Here is a 25763-nt window from a genome sequence, read left to right as displayed (position 1 = left end):
TGCTAAGCTTCATATAGAGTGGTGTAAAGTAAGCCAAGACCTCTCATCCAACATCTGTGTTTGACTTCATAAATGCTCTTCTGGGTGAAGGGCAAAAATTCCCACAGACACACTCCAGCATCTTGTAGAAATCCTTTCCAGAATAATGGAAACTTTTACAGCTGGTAATGGGGCATGGACTCCATATTAATGCTTATGGCTTTAGAATACCAAGGAAAACTAGGAGAGATCAGCGCAAATAGGGTCTTATACGAGAAATACAGTGAGTTGTGTAATCTGTAAAAACAGCATATAACATGAGGTCAGCTACAGCAGATCCACAGGTCAGCAAGTGTCCATCAGACATCGATAGGTAAGAAGGAGGTAGTGGATGATCTCCGCGCTGCCGACAGGATTAAGACATGTGGTTTTTCCTGAAGAAGGTGCAGCTTTGTACTTCAAATGCATTGAAATAAACCATCATTTTACTTTATTACACTGGTATATACAGTATGTCTTAATCCTGTCGACAGCGCAGAGATCACCCACTAACTCCTTCTTACCTGTGGCTTTAGAATGGGATGTCATAAAAGCAACTGTAGGTGTAATGTAGAGGTGCTCCAGTACTTTTTCTCTATCGCCTTTCATTGGGGGACACAGGAACCATGGGTGTATGCTGCTGCCACTAGGAGGCTGACACTATGCAAATAAAAAGTTAGCTCCTCCTCTGCAGTGTACACCCCACCGACAGGAAGTAGGATCTTCAGTTTTGCTTAGTGTCAGTAGGAGGTGGACACGGGTCTTTCATTAGACCCTTATCTACCTCAATGTGCGTCGTTTCCCTTCAGGTTTTTCCGGAGGGATACAGGGTGAACAGTCACACCTGTAGTCCCACTATGCGGACTATGAGTACGGCGTGTACTGCCACCCCGTATCCTCATAGATTCCTCTCCAGGACCAAGATCCTAGCACACAAGCGTGCTCAGAAGTCCGGTCCTGGCTCCGTCCCCCACCCACTCGCCCACCAGAGCCTGTCGGTCGCAGGAGACGAGGACGTCCATCAGCTCCGTGGACGTCTCATTCCTTCCAGGTTAGTACCGGCGGGGGATCTTTAGGTGAGTATTTTCCCGCCCCACCCTGTGGCTTCCCTGGATCCCAGAGAAAAAAAAAAAAAATCCTATTTAGGGGGGTTTTCTGATGCGAATCGCATCTCTTTTCAGCCGCGCCACTTCCGTGGATGCGGCCGCTCACCATCGCCTTCTGCGGCGCACGGTTCTCCGCTGCGGCCCTTCCATGCCGGTCACCGATCGCTAATTTAGGCCCCGGCTTCTGCCTGGGCCTACTTCCGGTGCCGGACTCCGCCCCCCTTCCTTGTTCGTCGGGCGGGCTTTTCTCCCGCCCGACAATTTCACTGAGAACCGCCTTTTCTCCTCCCACCGGCGCCATCTTGGGACTCCTGAACCACGAGTCCCCTCCTCCGGAACAAGAGAGTGAGATAGTACAGTGGTAAGGTGTGCAGGCTTGCAAACAGAGAGCTGTGAGTTCGAACCCCAGCAATGAAAGTTAATTTTAAGCAACGCAGATCGATCAAGATTACGGCAGCAGGCCTTACCACCCTCCTGCCTAAGGGTCTATTTCTCGCCGGAGGTCCATACCATCTAGCCGGACAGCTTCCTCCGGATTTCGTCTGCCGTAAGTAGCTCTGCACCGCAGACTGACACTCCTGTTATGTTTGCTAATGACAGGTGTTATGAAGGCAATCCAGAAACACAGTGTGCATAGCGATCAGAGCGCACACAGTGATCTGACAAATACCCAAAAATACAAGAACGAGCTCTGAGACGTGGAAACTCTGTAGACTGCACACCTGATCCTATCCTAAACACAACTAAAAGCGGCTGTGGATTGCGCCTAACAACTACCTAGGCAACTCGGCACAGCCTAAGAAACTAGCTAGCCTGAAGATAGAAAAATAGGCCTGACTTGCCCCAGAGAAATTCCCCAAAGGAAAAGGCAGCCCCCCACATATAATGACTGTGAGTAAGATGAAAAGACAAAACGTAGGGATGAAATAGATTCAGCAAAGTGGGGCCCGATATTCTAGGACAGAGCGAGGACAGTAAAGCGAACTTTGCAGTCTACAAAAAACCCTAAAGCAAAACCACGCAAAGGGGGCAAAAAAACCCACCGTGCCGAACTAACGGCACGGCGGTACACCCTTTGCGTCTCAGAGCTTCCAGCAAAACAAAAGACAAGCTGGACAGAAAAAAAGCAACAAAAAAGCAAAAAGCACTTAGCTATACAGAGCAGCAGGTCACAGGAACAATCAGGAGAAGCTCAGATCCAACACTGAAACATTGACAAGGAGCAAGGATAGCAGCATCAGGCGGAGTTAAGTAATGAAGCAGTTAACGAGCTCACCAGAACACCTGAGGGAGGAAGCTCAGAAGCTGCAGTACCACTTGTGACCACAGGAGTGAATTCAGCCACAGAATTCACAACAGTACCCCCCCCTTGAGGAGGGGTCACCGAACCCTCACCAGAGCCCCCAGGCCGACCAGGATGAGCCGCATGAAAGGCACGAACAAGATCGGAAGCATGAACATCAGAGGCAAAAACCCAGGAATTATCTTCCTGAGCATAACCCTTCCATTTAACCAGATACTGGAGTTTCCGTCTAGAAACACGAGAATCCAAAATCTTCTCCACAATATACTCCAATTCCCCCTCCACCAAAACGGGGCAGGAGGCTCAGCAGATGGAACCATAGGTGCCACGTATCTCCGCAACAACGACCTATGGAATACATTATGTATGGAAAAGGAGTCTGGGAGGGTCAAACGAAAAGACACAGGATTGAGAACCTCAGAAATCCTATACGGACCAATAAAACGAGGTTTAAATTTAGGAGAGGAAACCTTCATAGGAATATGACGAGAAGATAACCAAACCAGATCCCCAACACGAAGTCGGGGACCCACACGGCGTCTGCGATTAGCGAAAAGTTGAGCTTTCTCCTGGGACAAGATCAAATTGTCCACTACCTGAGTCCAGATCTGCTGCAACCTATCCACCACAGAATCCACACCAGGACAGTCCGAAGACTCAACCTGTCCTGAAGAGAAACGAGGATGGAACCCAGAATTGCAAAAAAATGGAGAAACCAAGGTAGCCGAGCTGGCCCGATTATTAAGGGCGAACTCAGCCAACGGCAAAAAGGACACCCAATCATCCTGGTCTGCAGAAACAAAACATCTCAGATATGTTTCCAAGGTCTGATTGGTTCGTTCGGTCTGGCCATTAGTCTGAGGATGGAAAGCCGAGGAAAAGGATAGGTCAATGCCCATCCTACCACAAAAGGCTCGCCAAAACCTTGAAACAAACTGGGAACCTCTGTCAGAAACAATATTCTCAGGAATGCCATGCAACCGAACCACATGCTGAAAGAACAAAGGTACCAAATCAGAGGAGGAAGGCAATTTAGCCAAGGGCACCAGATGGACCATTTTAGAAAAGCGATCACAGACCACCCAAATGACTGACATCTTTTGAGAAACGGGAAGGTCAGAAATGAAATCCATCGAAATATGTGTCCAAGGCCTCTTTGGGACCGGCAAGGGCAAAAGCAACCCACTGGCACGAGAACAGCAGGGCTTAGCCCTAGCACAAATCCCACAGGACTGCACAAAAGTACGTACATCCCGTGACAGATGGCCACCAGAAGGATCTAGCCACTAACTCTCTGGTACCAAAGATTCCAGGATGACCAGCCAACACCGAACAATGAAGTTCAGAGATAAGTTTATTAGTCCACCTATCAGGGACGAACAGTTTCTCTGCTGGACAACGATCAGGTTTATTCGCCTGAAATTTTTGCAGCACCCGCCGCAAATCAGGGGAGATGGCAGACACAATGACTCCTTCCTTGAGGATACCCGCTGGCTCAGATAAACCCGGAGAGTCGGGCACAAAACTCCTAGACAGAGCATCCGCCTTCACATTTTTAGAGCCCGGAAGGTACGAAATCACAAAGTCGAAGCGGGCAAAAAATAACGACCAACGGGCCTGTCTAGGATTCAAGCGCTTGGCAGACTCGAGATAAGTCAAGTTCTTATGATCAGTCAATACCACCACGCGATGCTTAGCTCCTTCAAGCCAATGACGCCACTCCTCGAATGCCCACTTCATGGCCAGCAACTCTCGATTGCCCACATCATAATTACGCTCAGCGGGCGAAAACTTCCTGGAAAAGAAAGCACATGGTTTCATCACTGAGCAATCAGAACCTCTCTGTGACAAAACCGCCCCTGCTCCAATCTCAGAAGCATCAACCTCGACCTGGAACGGAAGAGAAACATCTGGCTGACACAACACAGGGGCAGAACAAAAACGACGCTTCAACTCCTGAAAAGCTTCCACAGCAGCAGAAGACCAATTAACCAAATCAGCACCCTTCTTGGTCAAATCGGTCAATGGTTTGGCAATGCTAGAAAAATTACAGATGAAGCGACGATAAAAATTAGCAAAGCCCAGGAACTTTTGCAGACTTTTCAGAGATGTCGGCTGAATCCAATCCTGGATGGCTTGGACCTTAACTGGATCCATCTCGATAGTAGAAGGGGTAAAGATGAACCCCAAAAATGAAACTTTCTGCACAGCGAAGAGACACTTTGATCCCTTCACAAACAAAGAGTTAGCACGCAGGACCTGAAAAACCATTCTGACCTGCTTCACATGAGACTCCCAATCATCTGAGAAGATCAAAATGTCATCCAAGTAAACAATCAGGAATTTATCCAGATACTCACGGAAGATGTCATGCATAAAAGACTGAAACACAGATGGAGCATTGGCAAGTCCGAACGGCATCACTAGATACTCAAAATGACCCTCGGGCGTATTGAATGCAGTTTTCCATTCATCTCCTTGCCTGATTCTCACCAGATTATACGCACCACGAAGATCTATCTTAGTGAACCAACTAGCCCCCTTAATCCGAACAAACAAGTCAGATAACAATGGCAAGGGATACTGAAATTTAACAGTGATCTTATTAAGAAGGCGGTAATCAATACACGGTCTCAGCGAACCATCCTTCATGGCTACAAAGAAGAACCCTGCTCCCAGTGGTGATGACGATGGGCGAATATGTCCCTTCTCCAGGGATTCCTTCACATAACTGCGCATAGCGGCGTGTTCGGGCACGGATAAATTAAATAATCGACCTTTAGGGAATTTACTACCAGGAATCAAATTGATAGCACAATCACAATCCCTATGCGGAGGTAGAGCATCGGACTTGGGCTCTTCAAATACATCCTGATAATCAGACAAGAACTCTGGGACCTCAGAAGGGGTGGATGACGAAATCGACAAAAATGGAACATCACCATGTACCCCCTGACAACCCCAGCTGCATACCGACATGGAATTCCAATCCAATACTGGATTATGGGTTTGTAGCCATGGCAACCCCAACACGACCACATCATGCAGATTATGCAACACCAGAAAGCGAATAACTTCCTGATGTGCAGGAGCCATGCACATGGTCAGCTGGGCCCAGTATTGAGGTTTATTCTTGGCCAAAGGTGTAGCATCAATTCCTCTCAATGGAATAGGACACCGCAAAGGCTCCAAGAAAAACCCACAACGTTTAGCATAATCCAAATCCATCAGATTCAGGGCAGCGCCCGAATCCACAAACGCCATGACAGAAAACGACGACAAAGAGCATATCAAGGTAATGGACAGAAGGAATTTGGACTGTACAGTACCAATGACGGCAGACCTAGCGGACCGCTTAGTGCGCTTAGGACAATCAGAAATAGCATGAGTGGAATCACCACAGTAGAAACACAGACCATTCAGACGTCTGTATTCCTGCCGTTCAACTCTAGTCATAGTCCTATCGCACTGCATAGGCTCAGGTTTAACCTCAGGCAGTACCGCCAAATGGTGCACAGATTTACGCTCGCGCAAGCGTCGACCGATCTGAATGGCCAAAGACAAAGACTCATTCAAACCAGCAGGCATAGGAAATCCCACCATGACATCCTTAAGAGCCTCAGAGAGACCCTTTCTGAACAAAGCTGCCAGCGCCGATTCATTCCACTGAGTGAGTACTGACCATTTCCTAAATTTCTGACAATATACTTCTATATCATCCTGACCCTGGCACAATGCCAGCAAATTTTTCTCAGCCTGATCCACTGAATTAGGCTCATCGTACAGCAATCCGAGCGCCAGGAAAAACGCATCGACACTACTCAATGCAGGGTCTCCTGGCGCAAGAGAAAATGCCCAGTCTTGAGGGTCGCCGCGCAAAAAAGAAATAATCAAAACCTGTTGAATAGGATTACCAGAAGAATGAGGTTTCAAGGCCAGAAATAGCTTACAATTATTTTTGAAACTTAGAAACTTAGTTCTATCTCCAAAAAACAAATCAGGAATAGGAATTCTTGGTTCTAACATAGATTTCTGATCAATAGTATCTTGAATTTTTTGTACATTTATAATGAGATTATCCATTGAAGAGCACAGACCCTGAATATCCATGTCCACACCTGTGTCCAGAATCACCCAAATGTCTAGGGGAAAAAAAAAAAGTGAACACAGGGCAGAAAAAAAAAAAAATGATGTCAGAACTTTTTCTTTCCCTCTATTGAGAATCATTAGTTGGGCTCCTTGTACTGTTATGTTTGCTAATGACAGGTGTTATGAAGGCAATCCAGAAACACAGTGTGCATAGCGATCAGAGCGCACACAGTGATCTGACAAATACCCAAAAATACAAGAACGAGCTCTGAGACGTGGAAACTCTGTAGACTACACACCTGATCCTATCCTAAACACAACTAAAAGCGGCTGTGGATTGCGCCTAACAACTACCTAGGCAACTCGGCACAGCCTAAGAAACTAGCTAGCCTGAAGATAGAAAAATAGGCCTGACTTGCCCCAGAGAAATTCCCCAAAGGAAAAGGCAGCCCCCCACATATAATGACTGTGAGTAAGATGAAAAGACAAAACGTAGGGATGAAATAGATTCAGCAAAGTGGGGCCCGATATTCTAGGACAGAGCGAGGACAGTAAAGCGAACTTTGCAGTCTACAAAAAACCCTAAAGCAAAACCACGCAAAGGGGGCAAAAAAACCCACCGTGCCGAACTAACGGCACGGCGGTACACCCTTTGCGTCTCAGAGCTTCCAGCAAAACAAAAGACAAGCTGGACAGAAAAAAAGCAACAAAAAAGCAAAAAGCACTTAGCTATACAGAGCAGCAGGTCACAGGAACAATCAGGAGAAGCTCAGATCCAACACTGAAACATTGACAAGGAGCAAGGATAGCAGCATCAGGCGGAGTTAAGTAATGAAGCAGTTAACGAGCTCACCAGAACACCTGAGGGAGGAAGCTCAGAAGCTGCAGTACCACTTGTGACCACAGGAGTGAATTCAGCCACAGAATTCACAACACACTCCGCTATGTCTGTCCTGCAGCAACCCGATTGTTCCCACCGCCCAGGATCCCCCAGCCGATCCGCCCCAGAGTGATACCCATCCCAGGCTGGGCCTCCTCTCTGTCTCAATCGGTGGCCAATTTAACATGGGTGTCTCAAACCCTGGTTTCCGTGCTGGATCGGTTACCCCTGCAGACCCCCGCAGTAGCCACCGGGTCGCAGGAAGCTCCGTCCAAGCCTTCCAAGGCTAGCTGCAAAAGGTCCAGACAGGAACGCCGGTCTGAGTCCTCTTCTCGCTCCATCTCGCCACTCGGTCCTCCTCTGCGGTCGGCGTCCTCCCGATCCTCATCCGCTGAGTCAGGCGAGGCTTCTCTGATGCGCCTTCGGAGGATAATTTGGGGCCGGATTCGAACCAAATCGCTAACATGAGGGATATGGTTCAAAGCCTCATTGGAGCGACCAATCAGACCTGTGGCATCGAAGATTCCTCTACGAAACCCGCAGATCAGGCGGTTTCGTTTAGACGGTCTAAACTACCTCCCAAGGTATTTGCTCCTCATCCTGAATTCGAGGAGCTTCTGGCCAGAGAGAGCGAATTCGACCAGACGTTCTCAAAGAGACAAGCAAGACGCTCATATCTCTTTCCTCCAGATCTCATTGCCAACCGGAATGAGAGGCGTTAGAGAACGACCTCTCCCCCTGTGGATCCGTCGGCCGCTAGACTTGCCGCCAACACAGTCCTTACGCTGTCCGGTGGGCGGCTCTGAAAGATTCCATCGATAGGATCATGGAATCCTTCGTGAAGTCGGCCTTCGAAACTGCCGCATCATCCCAATGCCCGGCTTTGGCTTCCTCATGGGTTTCGAAGTCTGTATCTGAGGGGCTAAACAACTCCGTTGGGGCATTCAAGCTGGAGCTCCGTCAGGCCGGCTGGCGGAACTTGCCACCCAGATTACTCATGCCGGGGAATAATTTGTTCCCGGGACGTCGCGTCTTCTGCCGCACGGGCGCCCAGTAATGTCGTTGCCAGCTGTCGCACTGTTTGACTTAAGAGTCATCGAAGAAGTCCCTCACTAGCCTGCCTTTTCAAGGTTCACGTCCTTTCCGTTCCAAGCTGGACCAAATTATTAAGGACGCCACTGGGGGCACCAGTCCCCTTCTCCAGACCTCACCTAGTTCCCCTTAGGCGGCTACTTTGGTCTTTTTGACCTTTCTCGTAGTTTGCGGCATCAGATTCTTCTTCGCAACTGCAGAGGCCACAGGCATGTTAAGAGAAGAAGGTTTTCTTCGGCTCACTCTTCCCTGGCGTGCCCGCTACTCCTAAGGTGGATTCTCCAGGTCCAGGACTGGAAGTTCCACCTAGGCATGACCCACGACTAGACCCCAGCCCGTTTCTCAGACTGGGCAACCGTCTCCTGTTCCTCAGGGACGTCTGGGTCTCCTCAGCAGAGGTCGCATGGGCCAGGGCACCTGTTCCCTCTAGACACAAAATCTTCTTTTCACGGTCCTGGGATCGTTTTCTTCAAATCCCAACCTACGAGAGACCCCGCTCTAGTCCCGGGTTTTCTTTACTGCCATTGTTTCCCTCCTTAAATCCGGAGTAATCGTTCCCGTCCCAGAACAGGAACGGTTCACAGGCTTCTCTTCGAATCCTTTTGTACTGACAGAGAACGACAAGGGTCGTCCCAGTCCGGATCTCAATTTGCTGAACAAGAAGTTTCGTCGGAGACACTTCAGGACGATATCCCCTCGTTCAGTAATCGCTTCCATGGAGGCTCAGAAATTTCGGTTTCAGGCACCCGAAAGTCTATCCATCTTTCCCGACATTCTAACTGTTGCGGGTGGCTCGTCAACAGGAAGAAGTTCCGTCTTGTTCAGCGCCTCGTATCTCCGGGCATGTTCTTCGACACTTGTCGGACCAGAGTCTTCCTTCCCGAAGACAAGATATCCCTCCTTTGTCAGGAAGTTCACTTGCTCCAGGGTTCTCGGCTCCCCTCCTTTCCGATGGGCCTTAGGGGCCCTAAGGAGGTTGGTTGCAACATCGGAAGCAATTTTCCCTTCGCCCGTTTCATTCAAGACTTCTTCAGCAGGCTATTCTATCACAGGGGACAGGTCTGTCTTCTCCCTGCATCGTCCGATCCGGTTTTCTCCCGGGTCAAATGGTTCCTCGACTGGTGGCCGAGGTCACTTCTCTTATCCCAGAGTAGATCCTTCTCAGCATATCCTTCCTTCCAGTTCCCTGGCAGGTGGTGACGACGGGCGCCAGCCCGCTCGGCGGAGGCGCGGGGCTTTGTCTCCTGTTCTTTCAGGGTTGTTGGTCGGCGCAGGAGTCCTCTTTGCCGATCAATGTTCTCGAGTTCCGGATCATCTTTCCGTCTTGCCTTCACTGGGTAAGGATTCTCAGCAGCCTGCCAATTCGAACCCAGACAGACAATGACACAGCAGTGGCATACGTCTACCACCAGGGGTGTACTCGGCGTTCTCTGGCCTCGGCCGAGATTCCAGGATCCTCCTTTGGACAGAGGCAACGGTCCTGGTGAGCTCCGCAGTGCATGTCCCCGGCGTGGACATTTAGGCCGCCGACTTCCTCGGCTTCGAGGGCCTCGCGGCAGGGGAATGGTACTTCAGGAGGTTTCCCGTCGGATTGCTCTTCGATGGGGGACTCCAGAGGTGGACCTCATGGCGTCCCGATTGAACAGGAGGTCCCTCGGGTCGGCCCAGGGTCCCGTGATCCTCTCACAGTGGTGTTGATATTTTGGCCATTCCTTGGTCGCAGTTCCTGCTCCCCTATCGGTTCCCACCCCTTCCCTTGCTTTCCAAACTGTCGAAAAAGATCAAGGCGGGATGGGTGCCGGTCATTCTGATCGTCCCGGATTGACCTTGGAGGTCTTGGTTTGCAGACATCGTCTATCTTCTCGCGGACACCCCTGGTGCCTTCCAAACGGACCCCGATCTGCTGTCTCAGGGTCCGATCTGCCACCCGAATTATCGGTCGCTCAGTTTAACGGCGTGGATGTGGACTCCACTGTTTTTAAGAGTGTACGGCCTTTCGGCCCGGATGAGTCACACTATAATCCAGGCTAGGAAGCCTTCGTCTTCTTCCAGGATCTACTAGTGTACCTGGAAGGCTTACTTTGCTGATGCGAGTCCAACCGCTTTTCACCTATGTCCCTTTTCCCTGCCTTCCATTTGGTTTTCCTTCAGGCAGGACTGGATTCGGGCTTCGCTCTCAGTTCTCAAAAGGGCCAGGTTCCTGCGCTCTTCTTCCCTTTAAGAAGACTTATCTCCTCAGCCACAGGTTAAGACTTTCCTTCAAGGAGTAGTCCACGCTGTCCCTCCGTTCAGGGCCTCTGTGGATTCATGGGATTTAAAGGTTGTGTTGGTTGTTCTTAGGGGTTCTCCCCTTTGAGCCTCTCAGGGAGTTTTCCCTGTCAGTTCTATCTCGGAAGGTGGTTTTTCTCAGGTCCATCTCTTCGATCCGCCGCGTTTTTGAGTTGACGGCCATTTCCTGCCGTCCTCCTTTCTTGATTTTTCCACCAGGATAAGGTGGTCCCAGGCCTCCGCCTTCCTTCCTTTCTCGAGGTGGTTTTCATCTTTCCACCTCAACGAGGACTTCGTTCTACCTTCCTTTTGTCCAGCTCCGACTCATCCTCTGGAGCGATCGTTGAACAGGCTGGACCTCGTCAGGGCAGTGAGGATCTCCCTGGCTAGCACGGCCGCTTTCCGAAAGATGGATTCTCTTTTCGCCATCCCTGATGGCGTGCGTAGAGGCCTGCCGGCTTCCAAGGCGACGATTGCTCGCTCGATCAGAATGGCAATTTTGGAAGCTTACCGGGTCAAGCACAGGGGGCCCCCTCCTGAGATGAAGGCTCACTCTACCCGGGCAGTCGGCGCTTCCAGTGCGGTACGTCACAGGGCTTTCGCCGACGGCTTTGCAAAGCGGCAACCTGGTCTTCCATCCACACGTTTCGCTGAACTACGGCGGACTCCAGCCTGGGCAGAAGGATCCTGCAGGCGGCAGTGGTGAGTCCTCTGGCCTGATGGAAGTCTGTTTTTTCCCACCCCAGGGACTGCTTTGGGACGTCCCATGGTTCCTGTGTCCCCCAATGAAAGGCGATAGAGAAAACAGGATTTTTGGTTGCTTACCGTAAAATCTGTTTCTCGGAGCCTTCATTGGGGGACACAGCACCCTCCCAAGTTGAACAGCTCTGTTTACTGTCTACGTTTGAGTTCTTTGAACACTCTGAGTGTTTGAAGCTGTTAATCTGTGAAGCGCCATGGATTTTGTTGGCGCTATATAAAGTTTATTATTATTATATTATCCTTCTCTTTTACACGTTGCTTCTCCTACTGCTTTCTCACTAACTGAAGATCCTACTTCCTGTCGGTGGGGTGTACACTGCAGAGGAGGAGCTAACTTTTTATTTGCATAGTGTCAGCCTCCTAGTGGCAGCAGCATACACCCATGGTTCCTGTGTCCCCCAATGAAGGCTCCGAGAAACAGATTTTACGGTAAGCAACCAAAAATCCTGTTATTCCATACAGTGTGTTTGGACATCTGTCCAAGTGGGTTCACATATTTCAGCTGCATTAGCTGCTAATAGGGGCACGAATTACAGTACATGCTTTAGTAAATTGCAGCTTTCATGGCATTGTTAACCCGTTCTCGCAAAGAGCCATGGTATCCGCTTATTATTCCAGCAAATTTTGCATTAAAAATGTCAAATGGTGCTCCTTCCCTCTCGAGCTCTCCCGTGCGCCCAAACAGGGGTTTACCCAAACATATGGGGTATCAGCGTACTCAGGACAAATTGGACAACAACTTTTGGGGTCCAATTTCTCCTGTTACCCTTGGGAAAATACAAAACCGGGGCTAAACAATAATTTTTGAGGAAAAAAAAAAGATTTTTTATTTTCACGGCTCTGTGTTATAAACTGTAGTGAAACACTTGGAGGTTCAAAGTTCTCACAAAACATCTAGATAAGTTCCTTGGGGGGGTCTAGTTTCCAATATGGGGTCACTTGTGGGAGGGAGTTTCTACTGTTTAGGTATATCAGGGGCTCTGCAAACGCAATGTGACGCCTGCAGACCATTCCATCTAAGTCTGCATTCCAAACTGCGCTCCTTCCCTTCCGAGCTCTGCCATGCATCCAAACGGTGGTTCCCCCCCACTTATGGGGTATCAGCGTACTCAGGACAAATTGGACAACAACTTTTGGGGTCCAATTTCTCCTGTTAACCTTGGGAAAATACAAAACCGGGGGCTAAAAAATAATTTTTGTGGAAAAAAAAATAATTTTTATTTTCACCGCTCTGCGTTATAAAATGTAGTGAAACACTTGGAGGTTTTAAGTTTTCACAACACATCTAGATAAGTTCCTTAGGGGGTCTTCTTTCCAAAATGGTGTCACTTGTGAGGGGTTTCAATGTTTAGGCACATCAGGGACGCAACATGGCGTCCCATCTCAATTCCAGTCAATTTTGCATTGAAAAGTCAAAGGGCACTCCTTCCCTTCCGAGCTCTGCCATGCGCCCAAACAGTGGTTTGCCCCCACATATGGGGTATCAGCGTACTCAGGACAAATTTTACAACAACTTTTGGGGTCCAATTTCTCCTGTTACCCTTGGTAATATAAAACAAATTGGAGCTGAAGTAAATTTTTTTGTGAAAAAAAGTTAAATGTTCATTTTTTTTAAACATTCCAAAAATTCCTGTGAAACACATGAAGGGTTAATAAACTTCTTTTATGTGGTTTTGAGCACCTTGAGGGGTGCAGTTTTTAGAATGGTGTCACACTTGGGTATTTTCTATCATATAGACCCCTCAAAATAATTTCAAATGAGATGTGGTCCCTAAAATAAAAAATGGTGTTGTAAAAATGAGAAATTGCTGGTCAACTTTTAACCCTTATAACTCCCTAACAAAAAAAAATTTTGGTTCCAAAATTGTGCTAATGTAAAGTAGACATGAGGGAAATGTTACTTATTAAGTATTTTGTGTGACATATCTCTGTGATTTAAGGGCATAAAAATTCAAATTTGAAAAATTGCGACATTTTTAAAGTTTTTGCCAAATTTCTGTTATTTTTTTCACAAATAAACGCAGGTAATATCAAATAAATGTTACCACTATCATGAAGTACAATATGTCTCGAGCTAACAATGTCAGAATCACCAGGATCCGTTGAAGCGTTCCAGAGTTATAACCTCATAAAGGGACAGTGGTCAGAATTGTAAAAATTGGCCCGGTCATTAACGTGCAAACCACCCTTGGGGGTTAAGGGGTTAAGAGCACTCGACAGTGTCTTTTGGTAGTTTACAGAACGAGGTAGACACAGCAATGAGAGGTTATAGACCTGTACTAGGGTACTAGTGTACAAGCGTGTCGCGGCATGTGCACAAGTACTTATACTGTAAGTGATTCCAGTCAGAAAGATTTTAGAATGATGTCTGTACAGGTTAGAAAGGGAACCCAGGCTCTTAGGGTATGTGCACACGCTGCGGATTTTTCTGCGCATCCACAGCGTTTCCGCAGCTGCGGGTCCGCAGCAGTTTCCCATGAGTTTACAGTTCAATGTAAACCTATGGGAAACAGAAAACGCTGTGCCCATGCTGCGGAAAAAACCTTGAGAAACGCAGCGGTTTACATTCCGCAGCATGTCACTTCTCTCTGCGGATTCTGCAGCGGCTTTACACCTGCTCCAATAGAAAACACAGTTGTAAAACCGCAGTGAAATTCGCAGAAGAACCACGGTAAATCCGCAATAAATCTGCAGCAAAAACGCAGCATTTTTGCTCTGCAGATTTATCAATTCCGCTGTGGAAAAATCCGCAATGGACCATTATACGTGTGCACATAGCCTTAGGCCTGCAGGAGATCTTGTAGTGAAAACAGCCTCCTCGTGTGTTCTGCTCTCCCTGTGGGCATCCCTCAGACTAAGGCCGGTTTCACACGTCAGTGGCTCCGGTACGTGAGGTGACAGTTTCCTCATGTACCGGAGACACTGACTCACGTAGACACATTAAAATCAATGTGTCTCTGCACATGTCAGCATGTGTTAAGCGCTGTCCCCTGCATCTGGTGCTGAAGCCGCCATTCATTTCTTCTCTCCAGCATCGTTCGCTGGAGAGAAGATATGAAAAATCTTTTTTTTTTTTTTTTTTGGGTGTTTAAAATAAAGATCCCTGTTCCCAACCTCCTCCCACCCCCTGTGCGCCCCCCCGCTGTTAATAAAATACTTACCCGGCTCCCTCGCTGGCGCTGCTTCCTGTCCTCGCCGCAGCTTCTCCTGTATGAGCGGTCACGTGGTGCCTCCCATTACAGTGATGAATATGCGGCTCCACCCCTATGGGAGCGAACGATGCTGGAGAGATTAAATGAATGGCGGCTTCAGCACCAGATGCAGGGGACAGCGCTTAACTGTAGCGCTGTCTCCTGCACGGTGCGTGTGGTACCCAGTCGGCACACGGATGCCGCACGTGTGCCACACTGATGTACCACGGGAGCACACGGACACGGATAATTCCGGTACCGATTTTTCCGGTACCGGAATTATCTGGACGTGTGAGACTGGCCTAAAGAACATTCTAGAATTGCCTGGAAAACTGCTCCTCCTATTAACCATGTGACTAGGAGCTGGCCAGTAGGACACCGGAGTCACATCTCAGATCCTTACAAAACAATAATTATGAGTCATTGCACACTTTCACCATTAGATGACGCCAGACCACAGCAAATGAGAAATGCATCGCATCTAAAATGGAGGTGACTAGACATGGAGAATTACAGCTCACAAATGCAGGGGATAAGCTAGAGAGTGAGGTGTAGTGTACAGAAGATATTCACAATGCAGGAATGGCTACAAACACGCCGGAGAAGATACTTCAGGAGAGGTCCTTTGGACTTTTCCTTAAGCGTCTTTGCCTTAAAAAACTCATCTTAGAGACGCTATGTGCACATACTCTTGTACAGTTTCTGATTTAATCTGGAGAACACGGTCAGAAAGGTCGGGTTCACATAAGCGTATCTGTGGGCAGCATAGGCCTGCGTACTCCATTCCTAAGATCCGCATGCGTCTTGCGTACCTATATCTAACATTGTGTACGCAGGGACAGGCATTGGCATTAGTTTGTATGCGGATGAGTGCATCAAAACAATGCATTACTGTCTGGGGACGCATTGGTATGCAAGGACATGTGTTCGATGCGCTCGCATACTTCGGGCTGCGCATGTCCAGGAACCGATTGAGACACGCCCTCCAGGAAATATTGAAAGCATGCGCATAACGCAAACGCTGGCAAAAACGCATGCGCACACAGTGGTTTTTTTTAAGGGTCATGTGTAAGCTGATGCGGATAAAAATGCAGCGTAAGCATGCGTTTAAATGCGTTTTGGCATGCGTTTGCGCATGCAGATGATACGCTGCGCACAAATACGCTAATATGAACCTAGGTTAAGTGTTGTATTTTCTTACAGCGCCTCCGCAGGGCAAGGTGAGCATCGCATCGTGTCCATTCAGATAAGTAGGTTGTTGGCGCAGTACAGAACACGTCCTCCAGAGCAAGAACGTTTTTGTAACCACTTTCCACATTAGTAAAGAAATGAAAGTACTAAAGTACAGTTCTATGAATGGGTAGAACAAAATGGATTTCCTAAACAATGCAGCCCCTTTAAGAAGTCATAAGCGCTTCTGAGCAGTAGATGGCGTTGTTCACCTTTTTTCTTTTTTCATGAATAGTTCCTTATGGCACACAAGCAAGTGAACAATTTTGAAGGTGTAATTATTAGGAATCAAATTAAATCTTCAGCCAACAACTCTTAACCTCTGAGAACAGCTGATCACTGTGGTTGCTGAGCATTGGACCCCCACCGATCTGATGTTGATGATGATCAATAGATAAGTCCTCAGTGTAAGGGCTCGCTCACACTGGCGTGTAACTCGGACGAGTGCGATATGATGTTTTATCAGATTGCACTCAGTCTGTTGTTATACTATGGGGCAGTGCAGATCGATGATTAATTTCATTATTTTCTCATGCCGATCTCAGCCTGCTGCAAGGGGCTCCGCAGATCGGACCATGCGCACCCATACATGTCTAAGGATGAGCGTGAAACATCGGACTGCACTTGGATGACATCCGAGTATAGTCCGATTTACACAGACAATGAAGAAGATAGAGAAATCTTGTTCTCCGTCTTCACACCTGTGCTCCGGTTCTCTCATGCCAGAGAATTGGATCACACTAAGATGACACTCGCCCCACGCTCGAGCAGAGTTTGAGCCTAGTGTCAGTATCATAATATGATTCTACCGCATGAGAGAATCTACGCCAGTGTGACCCTGGTCTGAGAGTAATGGAACAACCCATTAATAATCATCTTGGCGAGGGCGATCACACACAGCGAGATACGGCCGAGTCGCGCAGGTTAAAACCAAGCTCTGGTACCGGCACTCCAGAGCTGAGCGTGCGGCCGCATAGCAATACATGGAGCTGCACGCTCCGGAGTGCCGGTGCCAGAGCTTGGTTTTAACCTGCGAGACTCGGCCGTATCTCGCTGTAGTGTGACTCCGGCCTTAGTCACATAATCTGCATTTTAGATAAGGATCAAAATCACATGAAAGCTGATGGCTTTTCCTGATATATTGCTGGTCCAAGAAAAAGTAAAGAGCACCATATTTTTTCATATACTGCTAATAAAAGTGATAATTATTCTAAATATTGTCAGACTTTGCATCATTAATAGTATCAGTCTTAGGGCCCCTTTCCACTTGTGAGAAAAACGGACGAGTGCAATCTGATAAAAAATCGGATTGCACTCGGACCAATGTTTTTCAATAGGTGACATTCCATTTGCGATTTTTTTCCCAGCCGAAATCGGACTGAGAAAAATCTGTGTCGGCTGAGAAAAAAATCGCAGCATGCTGCGTATTGCTGAGATTCTCGGACGAGACTCGCCAATGCAAGTCAATGGGTGCGAGAGAAAAAAACGCATGGAATACGGACCATCCGTATTCCATCCGTTTTTTACGGATACCTTACCATTCTGTGGCACAGAACACTGTAAATAGTCCTGTAAATGACTGTATAAAAATAGTTGCAGAGAAAAAAAAAGGAATGCATACGGATGTAAAAACGGATGATGCGATTAAAAAATCGCATTACACTCGCATGACACTCGCATGACAATCGCACACGTTACATCCGTTTTTTCGGTCCGTAAATCGGACCGCTTTTTTCTCACACAAGTGGAAAGGGGCCCTTAGAACCATAGGGCAGCACTGGGTGACTCAGTGGTTAGCACTGTACCCTTACATCGCTTGGGTCCGGGGTTCAGATCACACCAAGGACATCTGCAAGGAGTTTGTATGTTCTCCCCGTGTTTCCTCCGGGTTCTCCTGTTTCCTCCCACATACCAAAGACATACTTATATGGAGTCTAGATTGTGAGCCCCAATGGGGACAGGGATGATGATGTCTATAAAGCGCAGTTGAAATTAATGGTGCTATATAAGCGAATAAAATAAATCATAACTTGATTAGTAATTAACCCACAATTATGTATTTATTACAACATATGTAAATTAAATGAATGGTTGCATTAAAAAATGTTCTCGACTTCAGTAATGACTGTGCCGATATTGTAAGAAGGACGTAGAAGAAGAAAGTTATGCCAGAAATCTGGGACATATAACACATACAGGATATGACTTGTCAACAGGCTCACAATGCTTTCTACCAAAGAAAAAGGTTCTATAGATGTCATCAAACATGTAAGAAAAAGAAAAAACTACTGGCCTTGATTGGTTTAAGGGTATGTGCACACATCAGGATTTCTTGCAGAAATTTTCCTGACAAAAACCGGACATTCCTGCCAGAAATCCGCATGTGTTTTTTTCGCGCTTTTTGACGCGTTTTTTGTGTGTTTTTTCCCAAATGCATAGAATTGCGGGAAGAACGCAGAAAATCCGCAAAAATAATGAACATGCTCATTTTTTTACCACGATGCATTTTTTTCACGGAAAAAAACGCATCCATGTGCACAAAACATGCAGAATGCATTCTAAATGATAGAATGCATAATGTATGCGGTTTTAATGAGTTTTTATAGTGTTTTTAGCGCGAAAAAACCTGAACGTGTGCACATAGCTTTCTGAAACTTAACATGGACAAAACAGAATTCATCATCTTTCCTCCATCTCACGCGACCCCCCCCCCCCAACGAACCTATCCATTACAGTAAACGGCTGCCCACTCTCCCCAGTCCCACAAGCTCACTGCCTCGGGGTAATCCTTGACGCTGATCTCTCCTTCAAACCACATATCCAAGCCCTTTCCACTTCCTGCCGACTTCAACTCAAAAATATTTCACGAATCCGTTCATTCCTCAACCAAGAATCTGCAAAAACCCTAGTCCATGCCCTAATCATCTCCCGCCTGGACTACTGTAACCTCCTGCTCTGTGGCCTCCCCTCTAACACTCTCGCACCCCTCCAATATATTCTAAACTCTGCTGCCCGACTAACCCACCTGTCCCGCCGCTATTCCCCGGCCTCTCCCCTCTGTCAATCCCTTCACTGGCTCCCCATTACCCAAAGACTCCACTACAAAACCCTAACCATGGCGTACAAAGCCATCCACAACCTGTCTCCTCCATACATCTGTGACCTCGTCTCCCTCGTACTTACCTATACGCAACCTCCAATCCTCACAAAATCTCCTTCTCTACTCCCCTCTTATCTCCTCTTCCCACAATCGTATACAAGACTTCTCTCGCGCATCACCCCTACTCTGGAACCCTCTACCACAACACATCAGACTCTCGCCTACCATCGAAACCTTCAAAAAGAACCTGAAGACGCACCTGTTCTGACAAGCCTACAACCTGCAGTAACCACCGATCGACCAAACCACTGCAGTTCTATCCTCGCCTACTGTATCCTCACCCATCCCTTGTAGATTGTGACCCCTCGCGGGTAGGGTCCTCACTCCTCCTGTACCAGTTATGACTTGTATTGTTTAAGATTATTGTACTTGTTTTTATTATGTATACCCCTCCTCACATGTAAAGCGCCATGGAATAAATGGCGCTATAACAACAAATAATAATAATAACATAGCCTGAGGGTATGTCCACACTGAGTGTTTTTTAGATTTTTTTTTTTTAACTCCCAAAAAAACACGCGCTTGGGGGCGTGGCTATGTAGCCGAAGAAGACGGAAGCATCTTAGGAGAGCTCCGTACATCCTGAGACATATCTGCCATAAATACTGAATGGTACCGAGCGGTACCAACCCAAATCTGAGCCCTACATACCAGAGAGTCCCCTGGATCTTTTGGGAGACCGCTGCAGAGATCCGTGGAGTCGGGAGCCGCGGGAACCGGAGCTGGCAGGAGATCCCCGCAGGTGACAGCGGCCATTTTCAGAGCACGCGCCAGGGAGCACAGGACGCGGTGCTGCCAATTACTGGAGCTGAGCCCCCTATCATCCCGGAGGCGGCGGCGGCTGGCCGCGCTGGTGAGAGCGGCGGGACACCTGCATGAGGGAGCAGGGAGGGCGCACGAAACATAGCGCTGCTCTCTGTTGGATCCCTCTCATCTTAGAAGTAGCGGCGGTGAATGGTGATGGAGAGAGGCGGGAAGCTTGCACGCAGGAGCGGTGAGGACTGGCAGGTCTCGGTATGTGCCTGGGGCAGCGGCCATTAATATAGCGCACACCCTGGCAGATAGGGAGTTGCACTTTTAATCACATCAGCGGCGCTGGGCGGTGAATGGGTGCCTGAAGAAGTAGGGGTGGTACAGTGTGTGCCCTGAAAAAGTGGGACCTGCGCCCCCCTGTCGGGTGGACATTTTCCCTACCAGTGCCATAGTACCACAGGGATTAACCCCTTTCTAGCTGCTTCCCCGGGGGTAACTGTGAAATTACACGGCCTGCGTGTTACAAGTGACTCTGAACTTCCCCATAATTGCATCTGAGGTCGCTTTGCATAATCTCCTTGTGAACACTCACCATGCAGCACCCTAGAGGAGCTGCAGCTGCTGAAAAATTAAAAAAATATGCCAAGGATGATCCTCCTGATAATGTGCGCAGTCTTAGAAATAACCCCGCACCATCTCAGCGTAAAGGTCACCCCTCTGATGGGAACGAGGAGAGGATGAACTGACTCTTAAACAGGCATCAGAGCAGTTGATGCAAGCTATATCTCTCACTAGATCATCTCTCACGGAGAAAATAGAGGATGTACATACTGAGGTGGGGCGCTTGAGACATGACATGCAAGCTATGAGAGGGCGCATCTCGGAGGTTGAAACGAGGGTGTCTCATATAGAGGACACTATCACCCCTATGGAAGCTAAACTGAATAAAGCTGCTGGATCCGCGAATGCCTGGAAGCAAAAGGCAGACGACTTAGAAAATAGACTGCGCCGCAATAATATCCGTATCATAGGTCTCCCGGAGCGGTCAGAGGGCCAGCAGCCTGAGCAATTTCTGGAGGAATGGCTTAAGTCTACATTGGGAGATGGATTCTCCTCAACATTTTCGGTGGAGAGGGCCCATAGGGTCCCGACGAGACCTCTCCCTCCTGGAGCCCCTCCGCGACCCTTTCTGGCGCGTCTCCTTAATTGTAGAGACAGAGACACCATCCTCCGCTTGGCGCGACAGAGGGGCCTCATTAAATTCGATAATGCTACCATATCGATCTTTCCAGATTTTTCCATGGAGCTTCAAAAGCAGCGGGCACGATTTATGGATGTCAAGAAGCAACTTAGAGAGAGGAACATCGTCTACTCTATGCTGTATCCGGCCCGGCTCCGTATTGTTTATAAAGGCTCCTCCTTATTTTTCACAGATCCAGCGGAGGCGATCGAGTGGCTGCGGTCCCGTGTGGGATCGAATGCGGAGAACTCCTAACCTGGACTCCCTGACTAATAGCAGTATAGATAGAGCTCTCTGTTTGGGTGCAGGGAATGTCAACAATACCGGACACTGAATCCAGTGAGGGTATCCCTTTTTCAATTTGACTGTGGGAGTATGGAAATATACTCCCCTATTGTTCAAGTTTTGTTCAGTTTGGTTTTATGTATTAGATTTGGTTGTTTACTAGATATGGTTGCCGCTAATGCTGACTCTTTGCTCTATGCGATGCCGCTGAACTACACCCGAATAGTAATGATATGCATTCATTTTCCCTTTAAGAGTGAACATGGGGGCTGAAATTATATGTATGACCTGGAACATACGAGGTATAAAAACCCCACGAAAGAAAATTAAGGTGTTTTCGCAGATAAAAAAATACCACCCTCATGTTGTGGCACTAATAGAGACACATTTAACAAGGGACACAGTTCGATGTATGCAGAAACCATGGGTACAATGGTCCTTGCACACATTCCACACTAGCTACTCTAGAGGGGTTTCTCTGCTGATACACAAGGAGGTCAGGTGGGAGGCCAGGGAGGCGAGACGTGATCCGGAGGGCCGCTTCGTCTTTGTGCATGCATTTATTAATTCACGAGAGTATGTGTTGTTGTGCATCTATAATCCTCCTCCTGTCAATGTGTCAATCCTCCGTATGGCTCTAGGCTTCTCCTTAAAATATCCGGAAGCCAAAGTTATTTGTATGGGGGACTTTAATTTAGTTATGAATCAATCCATGGATAGATTGAGACTGGATGACGTAACACCAGGGGACGCTTTACCTCAACAACCCTCTCAATTAGCATTGTTTATGGAAGGGAGTGGGTGGCTAGATTTATGGAGAATAAATCATCCGGAAGTTAGAGGGTACACCTGCCACTCGTCAACTAGACAATCTCTATCTAGAATAGACTATATATTTGGGTCAAGTGAGTTGGCATTACGGGTGGATAGCATTGAACATGGTAATCGGGGGATCTCGGACCATAGTCCAATTATTCTTAAACTTAAATATGAGCAATCCGATAATAGTAATGGGTTCTGGAAACTGAATCCCTTCTGGTTGAAATTGATAGACTCTAGTGATAGGACGGTTGATCAGTTGAATGATTTTACTCTAACACATTCGGAACTCCAAAACTTTGGTCTATTGTGGGATACCCTGAAGGCATACCTGAGAGGATGCTTGTCCTCAACTATTTCCTACATCAAGAGGGTAACGGCGAGGGAGGACGAGGAGATAGAGCAAAGATTAAAAGACTCGGAGGCCACTTATATAGCCAATCAGTCCAGCAGTAATAGAATTGAATGGCTCCCAGAGATTATATACCCAACATGCAGATGCTAAGTCAAAACGCAAATTATTTTTCACTCGGCAGTCCTATTTTGAGCTGGGCAATCAAGCCAGCACACTCCTGGCCTTCTTGGTGCGCCAACATAACACCTCCAACACAATATTGCAGATCCGGGCGTCTGATGGCTCGTTGGTATCCTCTAATGATAAAATACTTCAGAGCTTTTACGATTACTACATTTCACTGTACAAATCTAAAAGTGGTTTTGATGTTGATGAATGCTTGGATTATCTATCAGATATAACATTCCCCTTGCTAAGCCCATCCCAACGAGCTCTTATGGAGGCTGAATTTACCCTGGAAGAGGTAGAACATGCAATGGCAGATATGGCTACTGGGAAGGCCCCGGGACCTGATGGGTTTCCAATTGAATTTTACAGGAAATACCGTGATAAATTGGCACCTATATTGCTAAAGGTACTTAGGGGAATATGGGAGGGTGAATCTGTACCTGAAACATTTTATGATGCTAATATTGTCGTGCTCAGGAAGGAAGGGAAAGATCCTCTGGATTGTGGGTCATATAGACCAATTTCTTTGGTGAATGTTGACTATAAGATTTTTACGAAAATTCTAGCTACCAGACTGAATACGATCATATTGGATCTCATACACCCAGATCAAACTGGTTTTATGCCCGGGAAAAATACCTCTATTAATATCAGGCGGGTGCAATCGGTTATTCAATATAGTACACTAGAACCAAACAATAAATGGGCATTGGCTTCGCTGGACGCAGCCAAGGCTTTTGATTCCCTTGAGTGGTCTTTTTTAATTGCATGTCTACAGAAATATGGGTTTGGGAATAAATTTCTGAGAGGGATAGGTACATTATATGCGAAGCCTGGGGCGCGAATGGTGGTAAACGGCTCTATGTCTGCACCATTTTCTTTGCATAGGGGAACTCGCCAGGGATGCCCTCTCTCCCCAGCCTTATTTGCCTTGGCAATAGAAGCCTTGGCAATACGGATGAGGTCCTCTGTAGATATTAAAGGGATACATATTGCTGATCGGGTGGACACTATAGGTCTATATGCTGATGATATGGTGGTGTTTATGGACCAGACGGAAGATACATTACCAAAAGTAATAACGATGATTGATAAATTTAGTAAGTTTTCTGGCCTATATATAAACTGGGATAAGTCTGCTCTGATGCCTCTCTCCCATACCCCAATGCCAAACCTTGAAACCCTCTCGTTGCTGCGCATTGTCTCCAATTTTAAGTACCTCGGGTTACATATGACCCAGCGCAGTCACCTAGATCTACATCTCAATATATATCCACTAATTGACGTGGTTAAATTTAAATATGCTACCTGGGACAAGCTCCCGCTATCGGTAGCTGGTCGTATTAATCTGATCAAAATGATTTTACTCCCAAAACTGAGCTATTGTTTTCAACATAGTGCCGTTTCAATACCTAAATCTTTCTTTGCAACCCTAAACTCCCTTACTACATCCTTCATATGGGGGAAGGCTAGGCCTAGACTTAGATTATCCACTCTGCAGAGACCTAAGCGGGCGGGCGGGGCGGCTTTGCCGGACTTCTATCTGTATTACCTTGCTGGACAGGCCAAAATGATAAGTGAGTGGATGCCCGGGAGGTCTCTCCCCAACTCTGAAAGCCATATATTACATTCAGCTAAAGTTGATTGCCCGCTGGGTTTTTTAGAGATGGAGAAAATTGCTGTCCCTCGTTTGCTTCCTTTGCTTCGCCTGGCACGATCAATATGGAGACAAATTAAAAAAGTGACACAATATGTAGATATAGCAGCCGAAATGCCGTTATGGAATAATGGTTACTTTCCGGGATTATTGGGTCACCCGTCTACCGAATTTTGGATATCATATGGCGTTCTCACGGTGAGCAATATACATAGCCGGGGGGTTTTTGTTATTATTATTATTATTATTATTATACATTTTAATAGCGCCATTTATTCCATGGCGCTTTACATGTGAATACGGGGCAAATATAGACAATTACATTAACCATGAGCAGATAACAAGGCACACGAATGTGCCTTTTGTTTCTTTTGAACAATTACAAAACACTCATAATATACCGAAGTCTCAATTTTTCCGCTACCTGCAACTAAGATCTGCCTTCCAATCACATGTACGAAATACGGGTGCGGGTCGAGCTATTTCAACTCTGCCGTTAATAGGAATTCTTGAAACAGGAACACATGGGCTACTTGCACAGTGAACAAGTCTGTATGATCATGTTCACACACCACCAAGAAACCTGAAGACACAAAAGAGAATAGTAAAACAAAAAACACTCAGTTTGAAAAAATGTTGCAGTAATCCGCAAGTGCTAGTAAAAGATGTAAAAAACAGGGTATTTGGTTGATACGTTTTTTGCAAAAAATGTATACTAAGCTGCTCTACCAATCTTCACGGTATACCCTTATCAGAGCAGTCCTAACTAATGTATGCAATCCCTATCTGATGTATTTAAAAACCTGATCATCTGTATATAACTTGTGTGAACAGGGTTCAGAGAGGAAAAATCCATGTGTGCATACAGGGTAGAACAGCTTTTGTGCAGATAGCCCAAGAGGAGTGGTGGAACTCCCCAGTCTTGTAGACACAAGAGAACAATTATGGAAACAGGAACACATGGGCTACTTGCACAGTGAACAAGTCTGTATGATCATGTTCACACACCACCAAGAAACCTGAAGACACAAAAGAGAATAGTAAAACCAAAAACACTCAGTTTGAAAAAATGTTGCAGTAATCCGCAAGTGCTAGTAAAAGATGTAAAAAACAGGGTATTTGGTTGATACGTTTTTTGCAAAAAATGTATACTAAGCTGCTCTACCAATCTTCACGGTATACCCTTATCAGAGCAGTCCTAACTAATGTATGCAATCCCTATCTGATGTATTTAAAAACCTGATCATCTGTATATAACTTGTGTGAACAGGGTTCAGAGAGGAAAAATCCATGTGTGCATACAGGGTAGAACAGCTTCTTAATTCACAGGGCCCTCAGGGACTCATTTCCTCTTTATACACCTATCTGATTTCCATAGGCGAAGTAT

At 47.0% G+C, this 25763-nt stretch overlaps 1 protein-coding gene across 1 annotated transcript in view; it reads left to right on the top strand.

Moving 5' to 3' along the window:
* Positions 1-25763, top strand: part of LOC138671043 (mitochondrial ornithine transporter 1-like) — an 86803-nt gene that overhangs the window by 56025 nt on the left and 5015 nt on the right. The gene's annotated exons all lie outside the window — the stretch shown is intronic.

The sequence above is a fragment of the Ranitomeya imitator genome, chromosome 3 (genome assembly GCF_032444005.1).
Source record: "Ranitomeya imitator isolate aRanImi1 chromosome 3, aRanImi1.pri, whole genome shotgun sequence".
NCBI lineage: Eukaryota > Metazoa > Chordata > Amphibia > Anura > Dendrobatidae > Ranitomeya > Ranitomeya imitator.
This window is presented reverse-complemented; position numbering and strand designations above follow the sequence as displayed.